Here is a 21,710-nt window from a genome sequence, read left to right as displayed (position 1 = left end):
TCAAAAAAGCATGAGTTTGAAAATTGTTCATGAATTTCAAAAAATGTTCCTAAATTCAGAAAACATAGTAAATTCAAAAAGCATCACAAAATTTTAAAATTCAACGAAGTATTTAAAATGTTCATGTGTTTGAATTTTTTTTACGAATTTTGAAAATTAAACACGGATTAGAAAAGAATAATAATTTTTTAAAAGTATTCATGAATGTTAACAAAATTGAAAATATTCATAAAGTTTAAGAATATCCCTGAATCTAAAAAACTGAAGAAAAGTTGAAACAAAAAATGTTAACAGGGAAAAACCCGAACATAACCAGAGAAACCCGCAGCAGAATAAAACCTAAGAATGAACAAAAAAACTATCTAAACCTTCCTAAAATCCCTTGGATGTGTGCTGTGCGTACATCTCCATATCCCGAACAAAGGAAGCGTGGGGTGTGTATTTTCTACGAGAAACACTCTATTTGATCTTATAAGCATGAAATAAAAAAAATGTTGCTCTCGCTTTTTCTCCCCTAACCCTAGGTGGCCAAGGCAAACTCCCCTCCAGGCTTCAACGGAGAGCTCGTGGATCCATCTCCTCTCTGCCTGCTGCTCCGGCGGCCAGTGGTGGAGAGAGCAATCTCGGTGCCTTCGCTCCGATTAGTGTTTTTTAGTCCTCGCAGGTGCGGTGCTCGGACGGATGGCAGTGCTTCTTCTTTGAGTTTATCTTCCGGGTTGCGACCCTCCTCGAGTTTGTCCATCTGGACATAGTCGACGGAACTCTGGCGTAGATTATTGTCGTATTCTTGGGGCGATGTGGTTAGATTTCTCATCATGTGGCGAGATTTGGTGTCAGGTCCTTTTGATCTATGCAAGGGTTCAACGACAACAACTGCGGTGTAGGACGCTGGTCCTTAGGGGCACATGCAGAAAGACTTTTCGGCTATCATCAATAAGGTCAAGTCTGCTCTGATACAAGTGCGGCAACAACGGCGCGTCGGCGGCACGTTGTGGTGGTGGCAGTAGTGATCGTTCGGTGATCTCAGAATCACAATGTAATTTTATTATATTTGAGATGTTTTGTACTGCCGATAAACTTTTATAATAAATATGATCATCTTCCCTCCAAAAAACTCGCACCCTTGCTTCCTTGCAACAAAAAAAGGAAATGCCACAATTGACTGCCTAAGACATATTGAGCATCAAATAGGTCTCTTTGGAGAGCCACGCGGGAGTTATTTCAAGTGTCGCAGAGCCCATGGCGTTGCACGTGGGTCAATGGACCCAATAGAAATCCATTGATGGAATGGGCTGGATGCGGTTGAAACCATCCTTTAGGCCTTGATTAGCCTTCATTCATCTCCACCCATTCACTGCATAGGTGACACTTCCTGGTCATTATTTTACACTTTTTCTTTCCTTTTTCCCTTTTTATATCATTGTTTCGTTTAATGTTTCGCTTTTAACATTTTTTCACATTATAATAACATATATTCGAAAGTATGAAAATCATTCAAATATATGACCTCTAAAAACAACAATTTTGATAATTCATATTTTATAAAAATCATTTTTTAAATATGCACAGACATTTTATTTCATACGCATGAATATATAATTATACATTATGAAAATTTTATCTAAACCTTTGAACTTTATGAAATTTAAAAATATAACTTTTACATAATAATATTTTCAAATATCTGACGAAGATCTTAATTTAGTATGTACATATGTTTTTCTTTTTTCTCAATACAATTTTTCCCTATGTTAAACTCAACTTTTGATAGTATTATTTAAATCACTTATAGTTTTCTATTTTTTCTGATACATATAATTTTTTCTCTTATTTGAACCATTTTTTACAAACAAAAACAATCATTACATACTAGCTACCTATGAAAATATTCTCATGCTTTGTAGGTGAGATACCATGTCAATCTCCAACAACACGGCTAGCGATGAGACTGGGCTTTGCCTATGCATCTCCTTTGTGCCCAAGTCAAAGTTGATGAGCGGACCTCCGTCCCCAACGTCCATGATTGGTAGCTCGTCATCATGAAGCCACATGTCAGGATGGCGTATTCGAAGAAGGACAGGACCGCTTTTCTCTCCGGGTTCGTCCATGAACTCAATCATCGCATGGCCGGAAGGGATGTCAGGATCCGGTGACCGCAACTTTTTCTCCGTATCGATAACGGTTTCGAGTGTCCAATCACCACCTATGAGTTGTAACCACACTGATATCTTGAACCCGTCGGCGATGAGCAACCGCAACATCCCATCTGGCGATGTCCCTAGGTGCCGCTGGCTTGCTTTGCTATTGATATGTGGGAGCTTTACGGTGCCCACCTTTTCCGTGTGGACGTTATAGGTGAGGATCATTTCGTTGTTGTAGGTTAACATGGGGAAGTGGATGACGCCACCGTGGACGACGTTGGCATCCCGGTTGTACTGGAGACCCTCTGATGGGAGGCCAATGTGGAAATATTTCATGACAGGTCCCCAACTTGCGCCACCGACTTCAGATGGTGTGGCGATCTGGACTCTTCTGCTGCATCCATTGTCGGCATAGCGGTTGTCCACCTTGGCTACCAATAGACGGAAGAAGCAGCCAATGTTGTCGGGGGCGGCGAGTAGAACGCACGCGTGCCACCATATGGAGATTTTCGGCGGATCAACAAAGAAGGTTCGGTGACCGGTAATGAGGTCATACACGCACAGGTTGGAGCAGTTCATAGACTTCATGCGTCTATAGATATTGCGTCGGCGTAGAAGGACGAGGCCGCCACGCGACGTCACGGGGCGGTATCCAGCAAGGAGGTCAGCAGCGTTGCGTGTCACGAAAGGAGATAGATGGTCCTCGAAGAAGGCCGCGGCGGCAGGCGTGGCCGGGCTGGCCAGGGAGAGGGGTGGCAGGGAGGCCTCCAAGTCCACATCGGTGCGAAGGTAGGCGTGGATGCGAGGAGGCACGACGCCACCTTGTTGACTGACGCGGCGGATAAACGGTGGGCTGAGGATCTCGCGCCGGAGGTCTTTGTTGGTGGCGACGCAATGGACAAGAGTGGAGAGGTTGGAGCGTGCCACGATCTCGAGCATGAGGTCCACTGGAAGCGTGCATGCCATCGGCGTGCACGCGTTTCTTGGTCGACGTTGTCGTAGTGCCATGACAACCACGTTTGTATTTGAGTTTGAGGCGACTATATATGTAATGGACGATGGATCGTCTCCTGCAAGGCTGAGGGTTTTTGGACCGGATGCCTCGTTAATTAAGTTGCGTGAGCAAAGGGAATTCGACTGGACAACGGAGTCGGCCACCGGATGGACTCTCGTACGTGTTTACAACTTACAAGACGTGCACTCTTTGTAGCAGCCTTTTTCTTGCGGGAAATACCTGCCGCTTGTTTTTTTGGGACCGGTCACTTGTTCCTGATTCTGTTGACATCATCAAAGTATAAGTTAGACGCCACTTGAAATCACCTCCTGTTGAAGTGGTACTTTTGATCATAAACGACACAACCCTTGTGAAGATTGAATAAAGGAGGATGAAGTTTACCAAAAAAAAATTAGATGGCCAATTTCACCTAGGAAAAAAGAGAGATTACAGCTTAATGCAAGGACTACACACTAATATCTTATACTTCGTTCCTAAATATAAGTCCTTTTAAAGATTTCAATATAGACAATATACGGATGTATATAGACATATTTCAGAGTGTATATTAAATCATTTTGCTTCGTATGTAGTCTATATTGAAATCTTCAAAAAGACTTATATTTAGAAACGGAGGGAGAAGCATGCACCGCCAAAAAACAGTTCCCATTTAATACAAACATATTTATTCTAGCACCATCAATGACAAACAACTCACTGGCTCGGTTGATCAGGGCTGGTCCTAGGATTTTAGGGGCCCGGGGCGAAATTTGAGCTCGGGGCCCCTTAGAGCGTTGCCTTAGGGATCGATTTTGTAGGTCTTTCCCGCTTCCGTTGATCCCAATATTCAATCTCGCCTTCAATACCCGATGAAATTATTGTATACACTAGGATGCGGAATTGGAAGAGCTATCAAATTAACCATAATCATGGACTAGTGTCTTTTCTAGACTAGTGCTAGCATCTCCGTGTTCCATAGGACATTGCAAAGAACAGATGCAATCCAATCAATTTAATGGGAAAGCATATATACATTGCAATTAGAACCTGAGGTACGTAGTGGCTCATAGACAGATGGCACATTATTCTTTATTTATATATTTTTTGTAAGCGTCACATCAACGTCCCTATGGAAGTGCCGCTAGTATTTGAAAATTAGTGCAGAGCTATAAAAAAACTACTATATTAATTGGACAAAAAATCTTACTCCCTCCGATTAAAAAAAAGAGTATCATATGACTTTAGTTCAAATTAGAAGTAAAGTTGAACTAAAGCCACTACATTTTTTTTGGATCGGAGGGAGGTAATGACAATGCCTCTAAAATCTACAGTAACCATGCCCAATCAAACAATTATCAATGCCATATGACAATAATAAATAGGGAATATTGATTATCAGTTATAATTTGTAATAATTATCATAGGAAAAGCAAAAGGAATAGGGCACAGTACCTTATCTAGAATCTACTTCTGCAATCGTTGATGGGGCGTCTCCGCTAAAGTTGCAGCGATTGCATGGCTCATGCTCAAGGGTCGTCCCTCGTCCGCCGTCGTTCAACTGGCTCTTGCGGTCTCGAGCCGAAGAGCCGAAAAGCCATCTGGGCGTTCGGTGGCGGCGGCCGCCGACACCGTGCCTCGCGTGCGTGCGTAACTGATGCGCCTCTTGAAGAAGGTTGATTCGATGATCGGCGGCCATGCGTAATTATTACTCCATCTTGGGCCAGCCTCACGTAGTACTAATCTTGGGCCAGGCAGTGCGTTTTTTCAGTCCATGCAGTCGCACGCAGCGGCAGGCCTATATGGCTATATCTCTATATATCATGTACGTCCCTGGGTGGGGGCCCCTCCGTTCCGGGGGCCCGGGGCGGCCGCCCCCTGCCCCCCCATCAGGACCGGGCCTGCGGTTGATGCAAGCCTTTAATTTTGTATGTACGTAACGTAACAGTACTTTTACTAGCAAATGTGTCCATGCTTTGTAACTGGAGAGAAAAAAAAAATTCCTTAGCGCAATAAACATGGATCCAGGCCCTCTAATAGGTTGACTCATCTATCTGTGAGAATTGAACTTACAAATCCGTAGCCGTCGGATCAGGTGTGCTTGTCAACGACGATGATGGCCTTTGCGGTGTCACCCAAACTGCTCGAAGTAGTTGACATGTTGCAAGCTTCGATATATCCTTGTTCGCTTCTGCCTTGGAGCGGCTTTATTAAGCAACAAACAAGGAGTCCGTAGATTGATCCGCATGTGAGGGCATGAGGTAGCTCATGTTTTTTTTTTTTGTTTTTTGTTTTTTTTGCGGGGGAGGTAGCTCATGTTGGCTGGACGCTTATATACGTGCATGAGGTTTTCTCATCTTTGACGATCTCTTTCTTTTTCCTCTTCTTACACACAGTTTTGATCTCTTTCTTTTTCCTCTTCTCTCTATCATACACATATCCTTTTTCCTCCCATTGCCCATAGTTTCATAGTGGGTTGTACGTGAACGGGCTTCTACTTCATTTTTCATCTTCTCTCTCCTATAGGAGAACGAAGTTAATTTCTTCCCTCTTAATATTAGTGCTTAAATGGAACCTATTCTTTATCCTCTCACTATAAATTCATAAGAGGCTTACTGATTTTAGATCGTAGATGTGTATAAATTGATGCATAAGGGTGCAAGGCAGCGATGTGGGACTAATAGACAAATGAATCATATATTTTGCACAAAATCAAGTGCTAGCCAAGTTGGATGTTGCCTTCCGAACTGGATGTGAAGTCGGGAGGTTGATCCCACACGTCAGTGTTTATTTTTTCCCCCTCCTCTCCCACGTAGGCATGGTCGCCATTGTAGTTGGACTGCGTTGGATTGAGGTTAATTCTTCGAAACAACAAGGGGTTTTCTGCAAACATGCAGATGGACTAAGAATAGCAGCTTTCTTTATTAGTAGGTATAGATTTTTGAGAAAATAGTAGCAACAACTTGCAACTCACTGCGGTTGGCCCGACAACCTCAGCCAGTTCGATGCACTCGCAACCGAGTCATGTGCATAACGTTGGCTTACCATCACATATACGTGTATATGTACTAGAAGGTAAGGCGCGCTTCATTGCCCCCGCTATATGTCCATTAATACGGCTTGAGCCATTTTAAGTTGAGTAAAGTGCATTTCTCGTTCCTAAAGTTGTCATGAATTGTGGCTTTCGTCCTTCAACTTTTTATTCGCCCAACTTTCATCCCTCAACTCTTAGTATCAGTTATTGTTTGTCCCCGACAATGGTATTCCTCGGTCAAACCTGGTTTTTGCCTTGTGACATGGTTTGACCAAAACATGACCACTAGATGGTTTCTGCTGTCAGGAAATAACTATACTTGGTATTAAGAGTTGAGGGACGAAGATTACACCAAAAAAAGTTACAGGGACAACATCCACACTTCACAATAAGTTAAGAGACAAAAAATGCACTTTATTCTTTAAGTTTGTAAGATTTACTCAGCCAACCCCATCCAAGGAACACACGCACACATAGAGGAGAGGAGAAAAGTGTACGACACTTCCACTACAAAATAAATACACTTCCGTGATGATACGTGTTTGTCACAGTAGGTTGCGTTTTTTGTCATGCATGTACATCCATGACAAATTTATGACAGAATCAAGATAGTCATACCTGTGCTGTCGTAGAAGTGTTCCATGACATTACCAAAATTATCATCACGGAAGTGTCCACTTCCATGACGATAAATCGCGCGTCACAGAAGTGCTTTCGTCAAGGGTGACCGACACGTGGCATCCACCGTAACGGAACGCCGTTAAGCTATCGGGTCCGGGTTTGAATCCGATAACCCGTTAACAGTCCCGACCAATGGGGATTTTCCACGTGTAAAATCATCATTGGCTGGAGGAAACACGTGTCGGCTCACCGTTGGGACAGATGTCATCCACTCATTGGACCCAAAGTGCCTATGATACGTCGACACGTGGCACGGCCCAACAGAGGCCCATTCCTGTGAAAAGGCTGGCCCGTTTCACTTGGTCAAAAGGTGGCGGGCCGGCCCATGGCAAGCCTGTTAACGGCCTGTTCGCATATAGCCCATTTACAGCCCGCTAACCTAGGGCCCGTTTACGGCCTATCCGAATTAGGCCCAGTAGCGTCATCGGGGCCGTCCAATATAATTCCAGCCCGTTTTAACTTCCGGCCCGTGTATGGCCCATGACGTGGCCCATCTGAGGCCCTTAGTAACCCTCGGCCCGTTAATGGCCCGTGGTAAAACTGGCCCGTGATGAACAGTGTATCACTTTATACCCATTAACGACCCATTATACCGTTGGGCCGTTTCGAGCCCATGTTATCTTTCGGCCTTCTCAGGGCCCATTTATTCTTGGGCTCATTTCCAGCATTCTTTTACTTACGGCCCGTTACAGGCCTTTTCTGCTTGTGGGCCAAATTCAGCCCGTGGATATAGTCGGCCCGTTTGTGACCCGTTAATCTGTTGGGCCATTTTCATAGCATCATCAAATACGGCCGTTTAACGGCCCGTTATGGTCAGCCCATAAAACGTACGATTTCCACTCTAGCCCGTTTACGGCCCCTTATACGGCCCGTACAAGGCCCATAGATGAGACGGCCCGTAGAAGGCCCATTGACCCGACGACCCACAGAAGGCCCATTGACCCGACGGCCCATAGAAGGCCCATGGATCCGCTGGCCCATGGAAGGCCCATGGATCCGACAGCCGATAGAAGGCCCACGGATCCGACAGCCCATAGAAGGCCCACGAATCCGACGGCCACAGAAGGCCAGGGATCGTCCGTCCCGTAGATGGCCCATGGAACGTATGGCCTATGGAGGGCCATGGTCACTACAACGTTTGGGCGAGTTGGCCCCTGTTTGAACGATATAGCATATTCAAAGAATTATCCTACTCTATACTATCACTTGTAAAAAACATACACTATACAATAAAGAGACTAAGGCATAGAAACGTAGAATAATCCTACACTATACAATAAAGAAATTACAGCCGATTATACCCACTAGGCATTATGGTTCGGCACCAGTGATAATAAAGCATACACAAACAGCAAATTACATACACTGGGCAAATACAGCTCATACATCATGGAAGCGCATCAACATAACTTACCATTTGAACTATAATCTCTTCAGAAAATAGGATTGGCCGGATTTAGATAGCAGAAATTTCAGTCTGCAAAATCTCCAATTCCTTCGTTATTAGCTCAGTGTCTTGTTTCTTTTTTTGACTCCTGCATCTAATACCTGCATGTCCAGTCTCAACTTGTTGATTGTACGTTCAGAATCATGTACACGTTGTCTTGCCACCTCTAGTTGATGCTCGAGAACATCAGCACATTCCAATTCCAATCCATAATCATTCGGTAACGGTCATGCCGCACTGCTCGCAGATCTTTGTGTTGATGTCACTTCATCCTGAAATGTTTCTGTAAGTACACATGACTAGGGCAAAAATATAGTTACAACAGCGAAGCGAGCAAGACAGACTATTTTGTACATGGCAAAACAGGACTAACAATAATGTTACACGTCATGAAGCATAAGCAGGTGATATTTTAAAAATTATAAAAAGGTAGTCTGTGCAGCCTGCATACAGAAATCTCTCTTAGCTCACCAGAGGAGCATGATGTTGGGGCCCAATCCAAAACACAGACAAGTTACAAATTTAGACAGCACGTTGCGTAGAAGTAAGCAAGCAGTTGGCCATTCTGTAGCTCAATTAAAGTCTTAGGGAGCATAATGAACAGCAGAGGATTTCATACAAACATACTACAGCAAGCAAGACTATGCAATCATTAGCCTAGTATAAACTAGATTGTGAGCCTCATTCAATAATAGTTGGTTAATAGACTTCAAAGCTTCAGGCACACTTCAGCAGAGTAATTAAATGGTAATGCCTTTAATTATGTCAACTAATAGTTATACAAGTACCCAACATCAGGCATCATTCTTTGGGCATCTCATTAACTGAGGACAAATAAAGCAATTGAAAAGAGCAAATTAACTATGCCTGAAACAAACAAGGAATTGAACTGTTGAGTTGGATACAGTGACTTACCTTAACAGGTTGAAGAGGCTCAGCGCAGCTCCTACTTCTCTTGCAAGGCTCCTTCCTAACATCATGTACTTGGAAATCCTCAATCTTATCTTCATTGCACCCCCTCTGCAAGGTGACACAAACTAGTTACTCGTCTCCTTGGAAGATAAATATGCATACTTTCCAGTCTGTGAACACAAAAGGATGAGACTATAACAAAACAACACCACATAATGAAACATGCCGCATCTCTTGCACTTGCACACAATGAAATGAGCATTTACTATGTGTGCACTATGTAAAAACTAGGCATAACTTCGAACTGGATCTCCAGGTACTCTTGGAGAGCCTACTTTAGTGTACAGCCAAACCTTTATGTCACCTATGAGTTAGAAAAGGCCCCACTACAGCAGCCCTTAGTGTTTAAATTGTTGACAAGCTCTATTAGAGTGTTAGGTCAAGAACAACAAGTAATCAAAGCAAACAGTCCTAGTATGGATGGCTGATGCAAACAAGCAATTGAACATATGTGTGAGAAAATCTTACATATCAAGAAAAGAAGCAAAGAAGGAGGCTTAAAGACCATCACTTGACTGACCAGATTTAAGGGGCATTTAAACATCATGTGCAACGTATGAACTAACATAAACATTGCATATTCCAGATTCTACAATGAAATGCACATGTATTAGGTTATGTCATGTATGATGATGCCTAAATGTACACTATAGCAGGCATGAGTGATTCATCATTGCATGCACAATTGAATTGCAGGTTAAGGGCCAGTTCTATTCCGCCTTTTCAGGGCTTATTATCAAAATAAGACATAAAAGATGTAAATAAGTCATTTTTGAGTTATGGGCTTGGGCATAACTAATTTCGCTTTGGAAGGGGGGGGGGTGTTTCGGGTAGAACCTCACTAAAAATTGAAGGGAAGGGGAATAGTGAAATGACTCTGTTGTCTACCTATATTACACTCAAAATGCAATTGGTGATGCCCGCGTCACACCTCACCCTCAAGTAAAAACAAACACGCAAGCATGCATTGCCCTGCCTGCTTGCATCTCCTCTCCCCTTTCCCTCTACCTCGATCCCCTGCCTGCAGCACTAGGGTTCCTCCAGCAAGCCGTCGCCACTGGTCCCATCTGGCCTGGTCCTCGACGATGCTCTGTCCAGCTAGGCTACATGGCCGGCGGGTAGGGGCCAATCTCCCTGGCTGCTCCTCCCTCTGGTGCCGCCCCTCATTCTCATGGTCTCCAGCAGCTGCTCCACTGTGGTTCGTCCAACGCACTACTCCGGCAGGCGCTGCACAACTACGGCTAATGCCACACTGCGGCAGAAGGCACCTTATTCCCCCTCCCCACCTCCCAGGCCGTGGCCTTGAGGTGCTGTTGAAGGATGAGCTCATCCAACAAGGTGAGGATCTCCTCTGATTTTTTGCCAAATTTTCATTCCGATCCACTATACGATGAATTGCTATGAGCTGCTTCTGTTGCTGCTATATCATGCATTGCTATGAGCTGCTCCTACTGTTGCTATATGATGAATTGCTATGAGCTGCTGCTACTATATGATGAATTGCTATGAGCTGCTGCTGCTATATGATGAATTGCTATGAGCTGCTGCTGCTATATGATGAATTGCTATGAGCTGCTGCTGCTATATGATGAATTGCTATGAGCTGCTCCTGCTATATGATGAGTTGCTATAAGCTGCTCCTGCTGCTGCTGTATGATGAATTGCTATGAGCTGCTCCTGCTGATGCTATATGATGAATTGCTATGAGCTGCTCCTGCTGCTGCTATATGATGAATTGCTATGAGCTGCTCCTGCTGCTGCTATATGATGAATTGCTATGAGCTGCTCCTGCTGCTGCTATATGATGAATTGCTATGAGCTGCTCCTGCAGCTGGTATATGATGAATTGCTATGAGCTGCTGCTGGTATATGATGAATTGCACACTGCTGCTGCTGCTGCTGTATGATGAGTTGCTATGAGCTGCTGCTGCTCTATGATGCTTTCAGGTGGTGCTACTATATGATAATAGCCAGCCACATGGACCATTGAATTTCAATAAATAATTGTTCTTCATTTAAATGTGGGTCATGCGTTTTTCGTTTAAATTAGGCAATGGGATCTCTATGGAAAACATTGACCAAAGTAGATTGTGCCAAGTAGATGGTATCTTTGTATTTGCATTTTGAGCAAATAGTGATGGTCTGTTTTCCTATCATATTAATTACTGCACTGGGTTCAACTTGTGATGTTTGCAAGTCAAATTAATTTTCATATGGGAAGCAAAATGAAAAAATATAATGCAATCTAGACTTTTCACTTATCATACCAAAGATAAGCTGAAAACGCAATGAAAAGAACTGGTTGTCTTATTACATGGAGCTTATATTCACAGGTGCTTATTTTCTTAGGATAACTCGTAATAACTGTCCCTAAGAAACTTGGCCAATAGAACTGACATACAAATAACATGGCACGATGATTGCAATACCATAGCACACTGTATAGGCTCACCGCTGGCTCTCCTTTTTTTGCGATGTTCCATGAAATTGCCACATACATCTTGTACTTTTTCATTGTGTAACCCAATCTGCAAGTTGGCACAGCTAATTTCAGACATCTCTACATGATAATACATTGCATATCCCTTGTGCATATTTAAACCACCAATTAATGATTGTGTGCGTAGCATAAACTAGCCATGACTCTATGTGCTGGACTAGCAGGCACTCTAAGGGAGCCTAATGTAGTGTACTGGAATTCCTACATGCCACCTACGATTTTGTGTAATGTACTGCCTCTGTTCCTAAATATATGTCTATGTAGCGATTCCAGTATGGACCACATACAGATGTATATAGATGCATTTTCGAGTGTAGATTCACTCATTTTGCTCTGTATGTAGCCTATATTGGAATCTCTAGAAAGACTTATATTTAGGAACGGAGGTACGAGGTAGTATCATGTATGACATCTACATATCTAATTTAGCAGCCAGTAGTAGAAATCATTGTCTGCACAAAGGGATTACTGGTCGAAAATCCTAGTAAAGCACGCTGGCAGGCACAGGACAATACAAGAGAGAGAGAGAGACACGCTTACAAGATCATAGCAATGCCTCGGTCCAGGATCTTGGTTGGCCAAGCTGTTAGATCCAGAAGAAACATCGTCCTTGTAGTTTTTGCCAGCTGCATAACAGGTAAAAACGACCTGTTAGTATATTTGAAGTACATCGGGCAGGTGATGCTGGACGGGTTTAAAGGTGACAAGTACCTAGGCCGTGGCGGGTGCTTGGAATCTTGCCAGACGGTGGGAATCAGGTTAGATACGTCAAGGGTGATGATGCTGCGCTGGCTGTCGGGGTCCGGTAAGGAGATCTAGAACCATCGAGTAGGGTGTTTGTGGAGCGGCTCCAGTAGGGTGGACTACGGTGTGGGCGAAGCGGATCTGTGGCTGTGGACGAGGGCGTAGGTGAAGTTGCTTCGGTGGTTGGGTTAAGGATGGTGTCGACGATGCAGATCTGCGGCCGTGGACGGGGCGTCAGAAGCTGCTCCGGTAGGTTGGATGAGGGTGCGAGGAAGCGGATCTGAGGCCGTGGACTTGTGAGTTGGCAAAGTGGCCCTGGTAGGGTTGAAAATGGTATAGGCGAAGCTACTCCGGTGGGGTTGACGATGTTGTCGGCGAAGCGGCTCTGGTAGGGTTGAGGAAGGTGTCGGCGAACAGGATCAGAGGCCGTCAACGGGGGCGTTGGTGGGGCAGCTCCGGGGGGGGGTGTGGACGAAGCGTCTCCGGTGGGGAGTACGAATGAGCTGCTGCAGATGCGCGGCGGTTGACGAGAGTACCGGCGAAGCAGATCCGGCGCCGTGGACAAGGCCGACACTGAATGGGTTGTGGTACAGTGGTGGATGAGCAGTCTACTTGTTTCTAGGGGAGGTGGGAGGGGTAGATGCGGCCGCAGAAGCAGATCCGGCGAGGTGGACGCCGTTGGCAGTGAATGGGCTCTCGTACGCCGGTGGATGAGCAGTCTAGGGTTTCGAGAGGGGAGGGGAGAAAGGCCGATGAAGTACGGACGGCGTGATGTGAGATGCTCTGGTGCTGTGGAGTTAGTCGTTTTTGCGGGAGGGGGAGAGGAAATGGGGGTGCCGTGTAGTGGGGGGAACCGGAAGTTAACAAAGCAGCCCCGACCTATTATGTAGATGAGGGCGGTATTGTAACTGTTGGTCTCCGTGCACCAAGGACAAAAGGGGAATTTTGCATGCTAAAGACTGAGGTGGCGGAAATTTTAAAAGGAGGCGGGAGATTTTGCCGCCCGCAGGATCGTTCGTATCCAGTTTCAACTAATTTTGGACCGTGCTAGCGGGAAGGTCATGCGAGACTGTGTACACGGGGCACGCGTCAGTAGTTAATAACTGGTGTGTCCACCCCAGAAAAAAAGACAATAACGCGGGATGATGCGCCGATAACTTGGACGTTCACACGGGCGCGGCCAATCGTACGGGTGTAGTGGCGCGTTCACAAAAAAAGGGATCAAACGCTCAGCCTATGTATTTCTCGTGTAAGTAGATAATTTAGTGCAATTGGTTATTTACTTTAAACATAATACATTGACGTGTTAGTGTAGAGGCGCACAAAAAGAAGTCCGCTACTTAAAAGTGTTACCTCATATGATTACATAGCCTCCATTTCATAAATTGCGTACCCTTTGAATTCATATATGAATATTACATATATTACTTCATAATAGAACCTTAAATCATCCAAGACTAATGATTTTGAATGTAAGAGTAACAATGGTGCATGTACATGATAGCTACATTGGTTGTTTGAAGAAACATCACTGTAACTTTGGCATGCACAAATGAAAAGGTTTATTTAAATAGAAAAAATGTGATATGTGAGTGTCCAATCTTTATTGCGTTGAATCGATATTGTACCTTTGGCCACGATACGAAGTAGATATTGATTTATGTTCAAGCGATGCACGTCCACGATCGCTAGATAGTGTTACGTGAATGAATTGTGCAATCTCTCTCACACGCATACATATCTCATTTCCCTGTGGTCATCGAATCACACACGCGCACTTCGTGTATTTCTCTCCCTCCGTCAAGGTTAGAATTCGTCTTTCTACCCCGTCCTACAAGTCTCTCACACAGAAACACACACGCTCTCTCTGTCAAACACGCCCACCCCTTTAATTCCGCCCACCCACAGCCACTAATGTCTCAAAGTATAATAATGTCTCTCACACATATGCCTTTCAAACACACACACTAAGGTTAACTCGAGTTCCAGAACCATATGAATACATACAATGGGATTCCAACAGAGCACCTTTTGTTTTGAGATTTCGCTCTCTCTCTCTCTCTCTCCAACACATTGTTTCTCGCTTCATTTTTTCCGGCACTTGCATGCACACAATTTTGTTTATATTCGTGATGCTTTAAGTATTCCTCGCACAAATGCTATCTACCTATCCCTTAATATAGCTAGATATGTGTCACACAAACTCCTTCTCCCTACTAGCAAGATGCCCATGCGTTGCACCGAACATCAAGATGCATTTGTATGAGTAGTTTATCTTGTGGGAGAAAAGGATGAACGAGGGAATGCCTTATTTGCAAATGCGGAGAGGGGTGTGGGTATCTTTTTGCAAAATTGCCACAGTTTCCTTCCTATCCGTCGGGTATAAATCGGATGGCCTATATTCCAGGATGGCAGGAACACCATCATCACCAACTCTGTTTTTTATAAGAGTAGGGATATGTAAGTGTCACTGCCCCCCCGCCCCCCGACACACACACCCACAACCACACAACCACACACACACACACTTCCCAACACCGAAGGAGTAGGGTGACACCTCGATCTTGATACTAATCTATCGACTGGCTTCTCTCTCAAACACACACACACACACACACACACACACACACACACACACACTACCTGACACTGAAGGAGTAGGGTGGCACCTCGATCTTGATAGTAATATATCTACTCCTCTTTCAAACACACACACACATACACACACTCGCTAGTTGTGCCTCTGTGCCTACCGCGCACACTCTCGATACGTCTTTCTCTCCCTCCCCCTCCCCCACCCCAACAATGATAGTAGAAGGGTGACAACTCAATCTGATCGTAATCTGTCAATTGGTTTCTCTCTCAAACATTGTGTCTCTGTGCCTCGCTCAGTAGCCCCCTCGATATGTAGACTTCTCGCGCGCGCGCAGCTGTAGTGACGATGACGCTGAACCCAGTGTGCCTCGTTTTTACCGGCCTCATGTGATAGTTTTCACCCTGTTTTCTGTTAATTAACAAGGCAACCTTTTCTTTGTTACTACTAGTGAATCCGAAATCATTCGGGGCAGACATAAAATATATCACATCAACCCAATTATCACAGTAACTATTTTAAAAGAAACTAGCTAGATGCCCGTGCGTTGCACGGAAAATCAAGATGCATTTGTATGAGTAGTTTATCTTGTGAGCGAAAAGGATGAACGAGGGAAGGCCGTATTTCCGAACGTGGAGAGGGGTGTGGGTAAATTTTTGCAAAATTGCTATAGTTTTCTTCCTATCCGTTAGATATAAATCCGACGGCCTATATTACAGGATGGCACGCACACCATCATCACCAACTCTGTTTTCTACTCCCTCCATTCCTAAATATTTGTCTTTTTAGAGATTTCAACAAGTGACTACATATGGAGCAAAATGAGTGAATCTACACTCTAAAATATGTCTACATACACATCCGTATGTGGTAGTCCATTTGAAATATGAAAAAGACAAATATTTAGGAATGGATGTACTATAAGAGTAGACATGGAGATATATCAGCAGCATGGTCTACAACAAAAATGTGCTGGACTGATTAGCGCCGGATGCTCGCAACGCGATCACATGAGTTCGAATTCTGTCTTTAACTTTAGATTTTTATATTATATATTACTTATTTAATATATACTTCTTTCGCTACTGTACTGAGAGTGGAACCCACAGAGTACATAGAATACAAGATTAAGGATGGACTTGTTTCTTTTTAACTTTCTGTACGAAGCTGTAGCCACCCTGCAAGTCACGTGTACACTGTACATGCAATTAACTTTTTATAGAGGGACAATCCTACACGCAATTAGCTCAAATGGATTGGATGTCACTCTATTATTTCCAGCATAAGAGCAGCTCCAACGGCAGCCGGCAAATTTCCTCCCGTTTCCTTCTGCGGAGGACGACATCAAACGCCAACGGCATACATTTTCACAACTCTAACCAACCAGATGAAATTCGTGCAAACACGGACTGATTTCATATAAGCATGAAGGATTTCGTATAAAAAAGTCGGATCTTCATATAAACATGATGGATTTCATTACATTTACATGAACTAAGCGGTGCCAATCCGGCTATCTTGGTATAATTAATACTCCCTCCGTCCGGAAATACTTGTCCTAGAAATGGATGTATCTAGACTTATTTTAGTTATAGATACATACAATTTATCCATTCTTAGAACAAAAGTTCCTGCCAGCTGGAGAGGGAGTACATAATCTAAATGGCCGCCCGCGGATCCCTTTGTCTTCCTCATGTCCGGCAGACACTTTGCGGGGACGACGAAGGTCCTCGGAAGAGACAAAGAAGCAAAGAAACCACCTAAATGCGCAATCGTCGCCTCGGCGGTGGCCTTCATAGGACCCAAGTGGCGGCGGCCTCCCGTGTTCTACTTCTCCTCGATGATGGCGGCAGACACGGAGAAGCTGGCCACCGACTCGTCGCTGTCCACGCACCCGGCTTCTCTCTCTGCCTGCATGGCACTGCCACAGGCACGGGAGGCGCGCCCACAGACACGGGAGGCGCGGTACGACGCGGCATCGACGACGCTCGTACCAGTGTGCTCGCCGCCGTGCCGGCGTGGAGCAACTCGCCACTCCTCATCGAGCTGAACTGGAGCGGCGAGTTGCTGAACCACGCGCCTGCTTGGGGCGGCAACTGGCTCCGTCGGGCCAAGCGAGGTTGGTGAAGCACCGAGCGGCCTAGCCCGTATCCGGAGGGCTCGGTGGGCCACCCAGTCGGGTAATATGCCGGAGAACGGCTCCTCGGAAGCCATCGGAAGAGTGGAGAAATTGGTGAAGGCGGAGATGGGGGAGCGACGGAGGGGTGCGATTCTTGCCCGCTGTCTGTCTGGCGTCGTGTAAATAGAGGGCGGACGATAGGAGCTTGGCCGGCGTCTGGCCTCGTTTAAACTGAGGGCGGACGGGAGGAGCTCAGCCGGTGTTGCGTTTAATTCCGGCCCGCTCATGAACGGACGTGTGGCCGGAGTAGGTTTCTCGGTTTGCATGCGGGTTTAACGGAGGGGTTTGATGGAGGCGAGGAGGCATGTTCAGCCGGGCGTGCAGCGGGCGGCGCAGTACTACTATTCGATTTGACAGCGGGCGGTTCAGTTCCCGATACGGCTTCAATGCAGACGAGCGAGGGAGTAGCGGTTCCCGAAATGTTGAACGGCCAATGCATCCTCCGTCAATTAATGCATGAGGGAAGTAATGGGAGGAGGACCGGGAAAAGAGGCTGCACGATGTGAATGCAACGCAGTTTGCCCTCATATAAAGGCGCCCCTCCATTCCAATGCATCTTCACATCGTACACACCTAAGCATTTGCCCAAGCACCTACACTAAGCGCAAAAGAGCTCACTCCAGACCCAGGGCGGCGATGCGCGCGAGCGGCCAGCGGCTGTGCCAGATGGTCCACGACGTCGGCCTGCGGCATGGCACCGAGGATCGTCTCCAGACAGTGTTGGAGACCGGCTGGTGGATGGCCGCCGTCGACGCCAACTACGACTCTCAGTTGGACCAGATGATCGTTGCCACCACCAACAAGTTCACTGTCCTCAAGAAGCTCGCGGACTACATCGCCGTACTCCTCCAGCCCGCGCGCCCGGGCTCCTCATTGCCTGCCACCCTAATCGGCCTCCATGGCCGGAACCTCTTTCAAGCACTGGTGGCCCTGCGACTGCCCGCCGACACCACGAAGAATGTCCACCTGGAGGTCGCACTCACCGCGAGGCGCCTCGCCCTGCAAGAATTCGTCGACCTACACATCCACGTGTACGAGCAAATCATGTACATAGGTATCTACAAGGCCAGTGAGGACGCTACGACGTTGGCCTTCCTCAACCGGCTGGAAGCCTTGGATGCCTTTGCTGAGAAGCACCTCGACCTCGCCACAAAAGCCGCCGCTCCTTAGCCGCCGTTCGGTGGCCCGGCGCACTAAGTTGAGGAGGAGGAGGTCGTACGTTGATGGATGCATCTTTCTTCTTGCCTTCTGTAACCACCACTGCGATCGCATCATCATCGTGGCCTTAATTCTTATTGTGGTGTTGCATTCTCGTTCCAGTCAATATCGACATGTGCGATCCCTTTGCTTAATTATATGCATCACTGTAACTAGTACTCCATCCGTCAATTTATAAGTTGTGCTTACCTTTTCCATCAACTTCGTGCAACGCACGGGCATCTTGCTAGAAACACTAGAACATGTCGGACCGCGTGTGACCAAACCGACGATGCGCCAACCTAGCTACTACGTACCCTGCTTATCTGGCGGAAATAGCCCCCCTAGCGTTTCCAATCGTTATTTCTATCTATCGATCGTGCCAAGGAGTAGAACCAAAATGTTACAATTTATACATGTTTCTCTACTCCTACTCCTATACAAGACTCAGTTGGTGATGGTGGTGTGTCTGCCATCCGTCGTTTCTGGCCATTAGATCTGCATCTAACGGCTGTGAGGTAAGTTGTGGCATTTTTGCAACTATAGCCCACTTCTCTGCTCCAATTTGCAGAAAACCCCTTATTAACTTGAAAGCAACCACATCCCTCCCTCACCTCATCAAAACAGCCTGAGAAATATATTTTGAGTGAAAAGTACTCCTCCATTCCTCAATACTTGTCTTTCTAGAGATTTTTCAATAAGTGACTACATACGGAGCAAAATAAGTGAATCTACACTTCAAAATATGTCTATATAATCCGTATGTGATAGTCCATTTGAAATCTCTAAAAAGTCAAATATTTAGGAACGGAGGGAGAAATATATTAGGAGTATATCAAAACAAGAGTGATTTCTTTCAAGTTTGTGAACAAGTACTACTATTCTACTACTTTGGATCCGTCGCAACGCACAGGCACATTGCTAGTAAAAGGAAAAGGCCTGCCGCGTTCGCGTCGCACTCCCCCCACACACGCCCGGGAAACGGGAGTACTCCACGGCCCGTCCGGCACGACACATTGCTTAGGGATGGCGTGTTGCCTAGCATTTTCACTTTCATGTGGGACCGCCGTTGAGCAAACCGACTATTAGCAAACCGCACCCCGCCCGCCGCCGGGTTGGAAAACAGAAATGAGGGGAAGATCTAGCTGTAGCACGGAAGCCAAGAAATTTGGTGTCAGATGGGGCTCGTTGATAGAGTAGGAGCATTCCGTACTACTCTGCTCCTACTAGTACCAAGTTTGTACTATACAACTAGTACTACCACTGTACAACTAGTAGGTGATGAGGACATAGACCTGGGGTAGGGTAATAGGCCTGACCTATACCTCCTACCTAAGGTCCTTGTCCTAGAAGCAAAGAGGTTCAAGAGTAAATAGAGGGGACCCAACAAAGGTGTCGAGTGTAATCCACTCGACCTACCATTCACTCGGAGACCCCCCTTTGTTTCTGTCACTCGACCACTAAACCACTCGACGTGCAGAAGACCTAAAGCCACTCCGCGCAGCAACGGTCGAGCATTTACTCTTAGACTTAATAGTCATTTATATTACTTTACTACAGACGTTACCTGTAACGCTCCTGCTTTATGAACATTGAAATCCTTGCAACGTGGGCTGGCCGGAGTCCTGGCGCACTCTATATAAGCCACCCCCTCCACTGGCACAAGGGTTCGCACCCCCTGTAACACACAGGCATATAATCCAGTCGACCGCCTCCGGGCTCCGAGACGTAGGGCTGTTACTTCCTCTGAGAAGGGCCTAAACTCGTAAAACTGGTGCGTACAGCTTCTCCATAGCTAGGACCTTGCCTTTACATCCCTACCCCCCATTCTACTGTCAGACTTAGAACCACGACAGTTGGCGCCCACCGTGGGACAGGTGTTTTAGCGACTTGTTGGAGAAGTTGCAATTTTTCCGATCCCAATCAGCATGGTTTCAGGCGGAGGATTGACCGAGGGCCGCGAGATCCGTCTCGGCGTGCTCGTGTTCGTCACAGACGACTCCGCTTGGCTCCAAGAGGCTCCACTCGACGTCGAGGCGCTCCCCGTCCGCGGGGCAACACACTTTCGCGCGTGCGTCCATGGCGTCCTCCTACGGCAGCCGTCGACCCAGTATCGGTCGGCTCCTGTGGCGTATTCAGTACCTGCAGTCCGCCGGCACAAACGTTCCGGTCGGTCGAGACTCCAGCGGTGGGTGAGGCACGCGGTGGCTCGCCAGTCGGCCACCCCTCAAGTCGCGGCAATCGAGCCCGACGAAACTCTCTACGGCCTGTTCGACCTGTCGACTGGCTCCGTTGAGACCGCATCCGAGTGCGACAGCAGTGACCCTGCGGCGGAAGTCCTGATGGTCAACGGACCGCGCAGTCCTCCTGGCTTCCCCCGCGTCGACGGTGGTGATGGAGGAGGCAATCCATCACGTGCCCACGAGGAGTACCGCCCCAAGCCCCTCTCTTCACAGTAGTGGGAAGAGCTTTGCCGCCGTAACATGGATGCACTTCACACTCCTATCGTTGGAGAAACCCCCGAGGCCCGGGCCTTGGAGGAGGTGCGCCTGGCCAACTTGGCTGAGCGCACTCGACTGGAGAATCTCCAGCACGCACTCGACGAGCGTGCTCGGCAGCAAGTTCCTGAATCCAGTCGGCGTAAACTTTTTCCGCCTCCAACCCAGGTGTATCGAACTCCGATCCAGAATCTCACAGCTGCTGCCCGAATAGCAGAGTCAATTCAGCCTTCCCAATCGGAGGCTGGTAGGGGTTTGATGGAGATCCGGGCTTTGCTCCGGGCGGCGGGGGAGCAGAACACAGCTATGTCACAGTCTCGGAATAGGATTCATAGTAGGTCTGTGATGGCAGATACAGTTCAGTCGGCTCACAGCCCGAGATCGCCTCCAAGGCATGAGGGACGTGGAGATCGACAGGATCAGTACCGGAACCGTGAGCAGTACGATCGTCGTCGAGTACCCACACCTCCCCCAAGGAGTGGGTCATACGCGCCTCGGCAACACGATGACAGATGCCCTCACAGTGGTGGGCGAAGGATTCCAGTCGACCCCCGGGAACTGCGCTTTGACGCGAGATCCATTCTCGTTCAAGGTCTGGTTGACAGGAACAGAGCACGCAGAGATGGCCACGATAGAGATTACCCGACCGGCAGCAGGGTGCATGTTTCAGGTCCTGAGTGTTTCAGCAGAGACATCAGAGCAGCAGTGATTCCTCCCAACTTCAGGTTGGCGA

The sequence above is a fragment of the Aegilops tauschii genome, chromosome 3 (assembly GCF_002575655.3).
Source record: "Aegilops tauschii subsp. strangulata cultivar AL8/78 chromosome 3, Aet v6.0, whole genome shotgun sequence".
In the NCBI taxonomy this organism is placed as follows: domain Eukaryota; kingdom Viridiplantae; phylum Streptophyta; class Magnoliopsida; order Poales; family Poaceae; genus Aegilops; species Aegilops tauschii.
The sequence above is the reverse complement of the archived record's forward strand: the minus strand, read 5'-3'. Positions refer to the sequence as shown.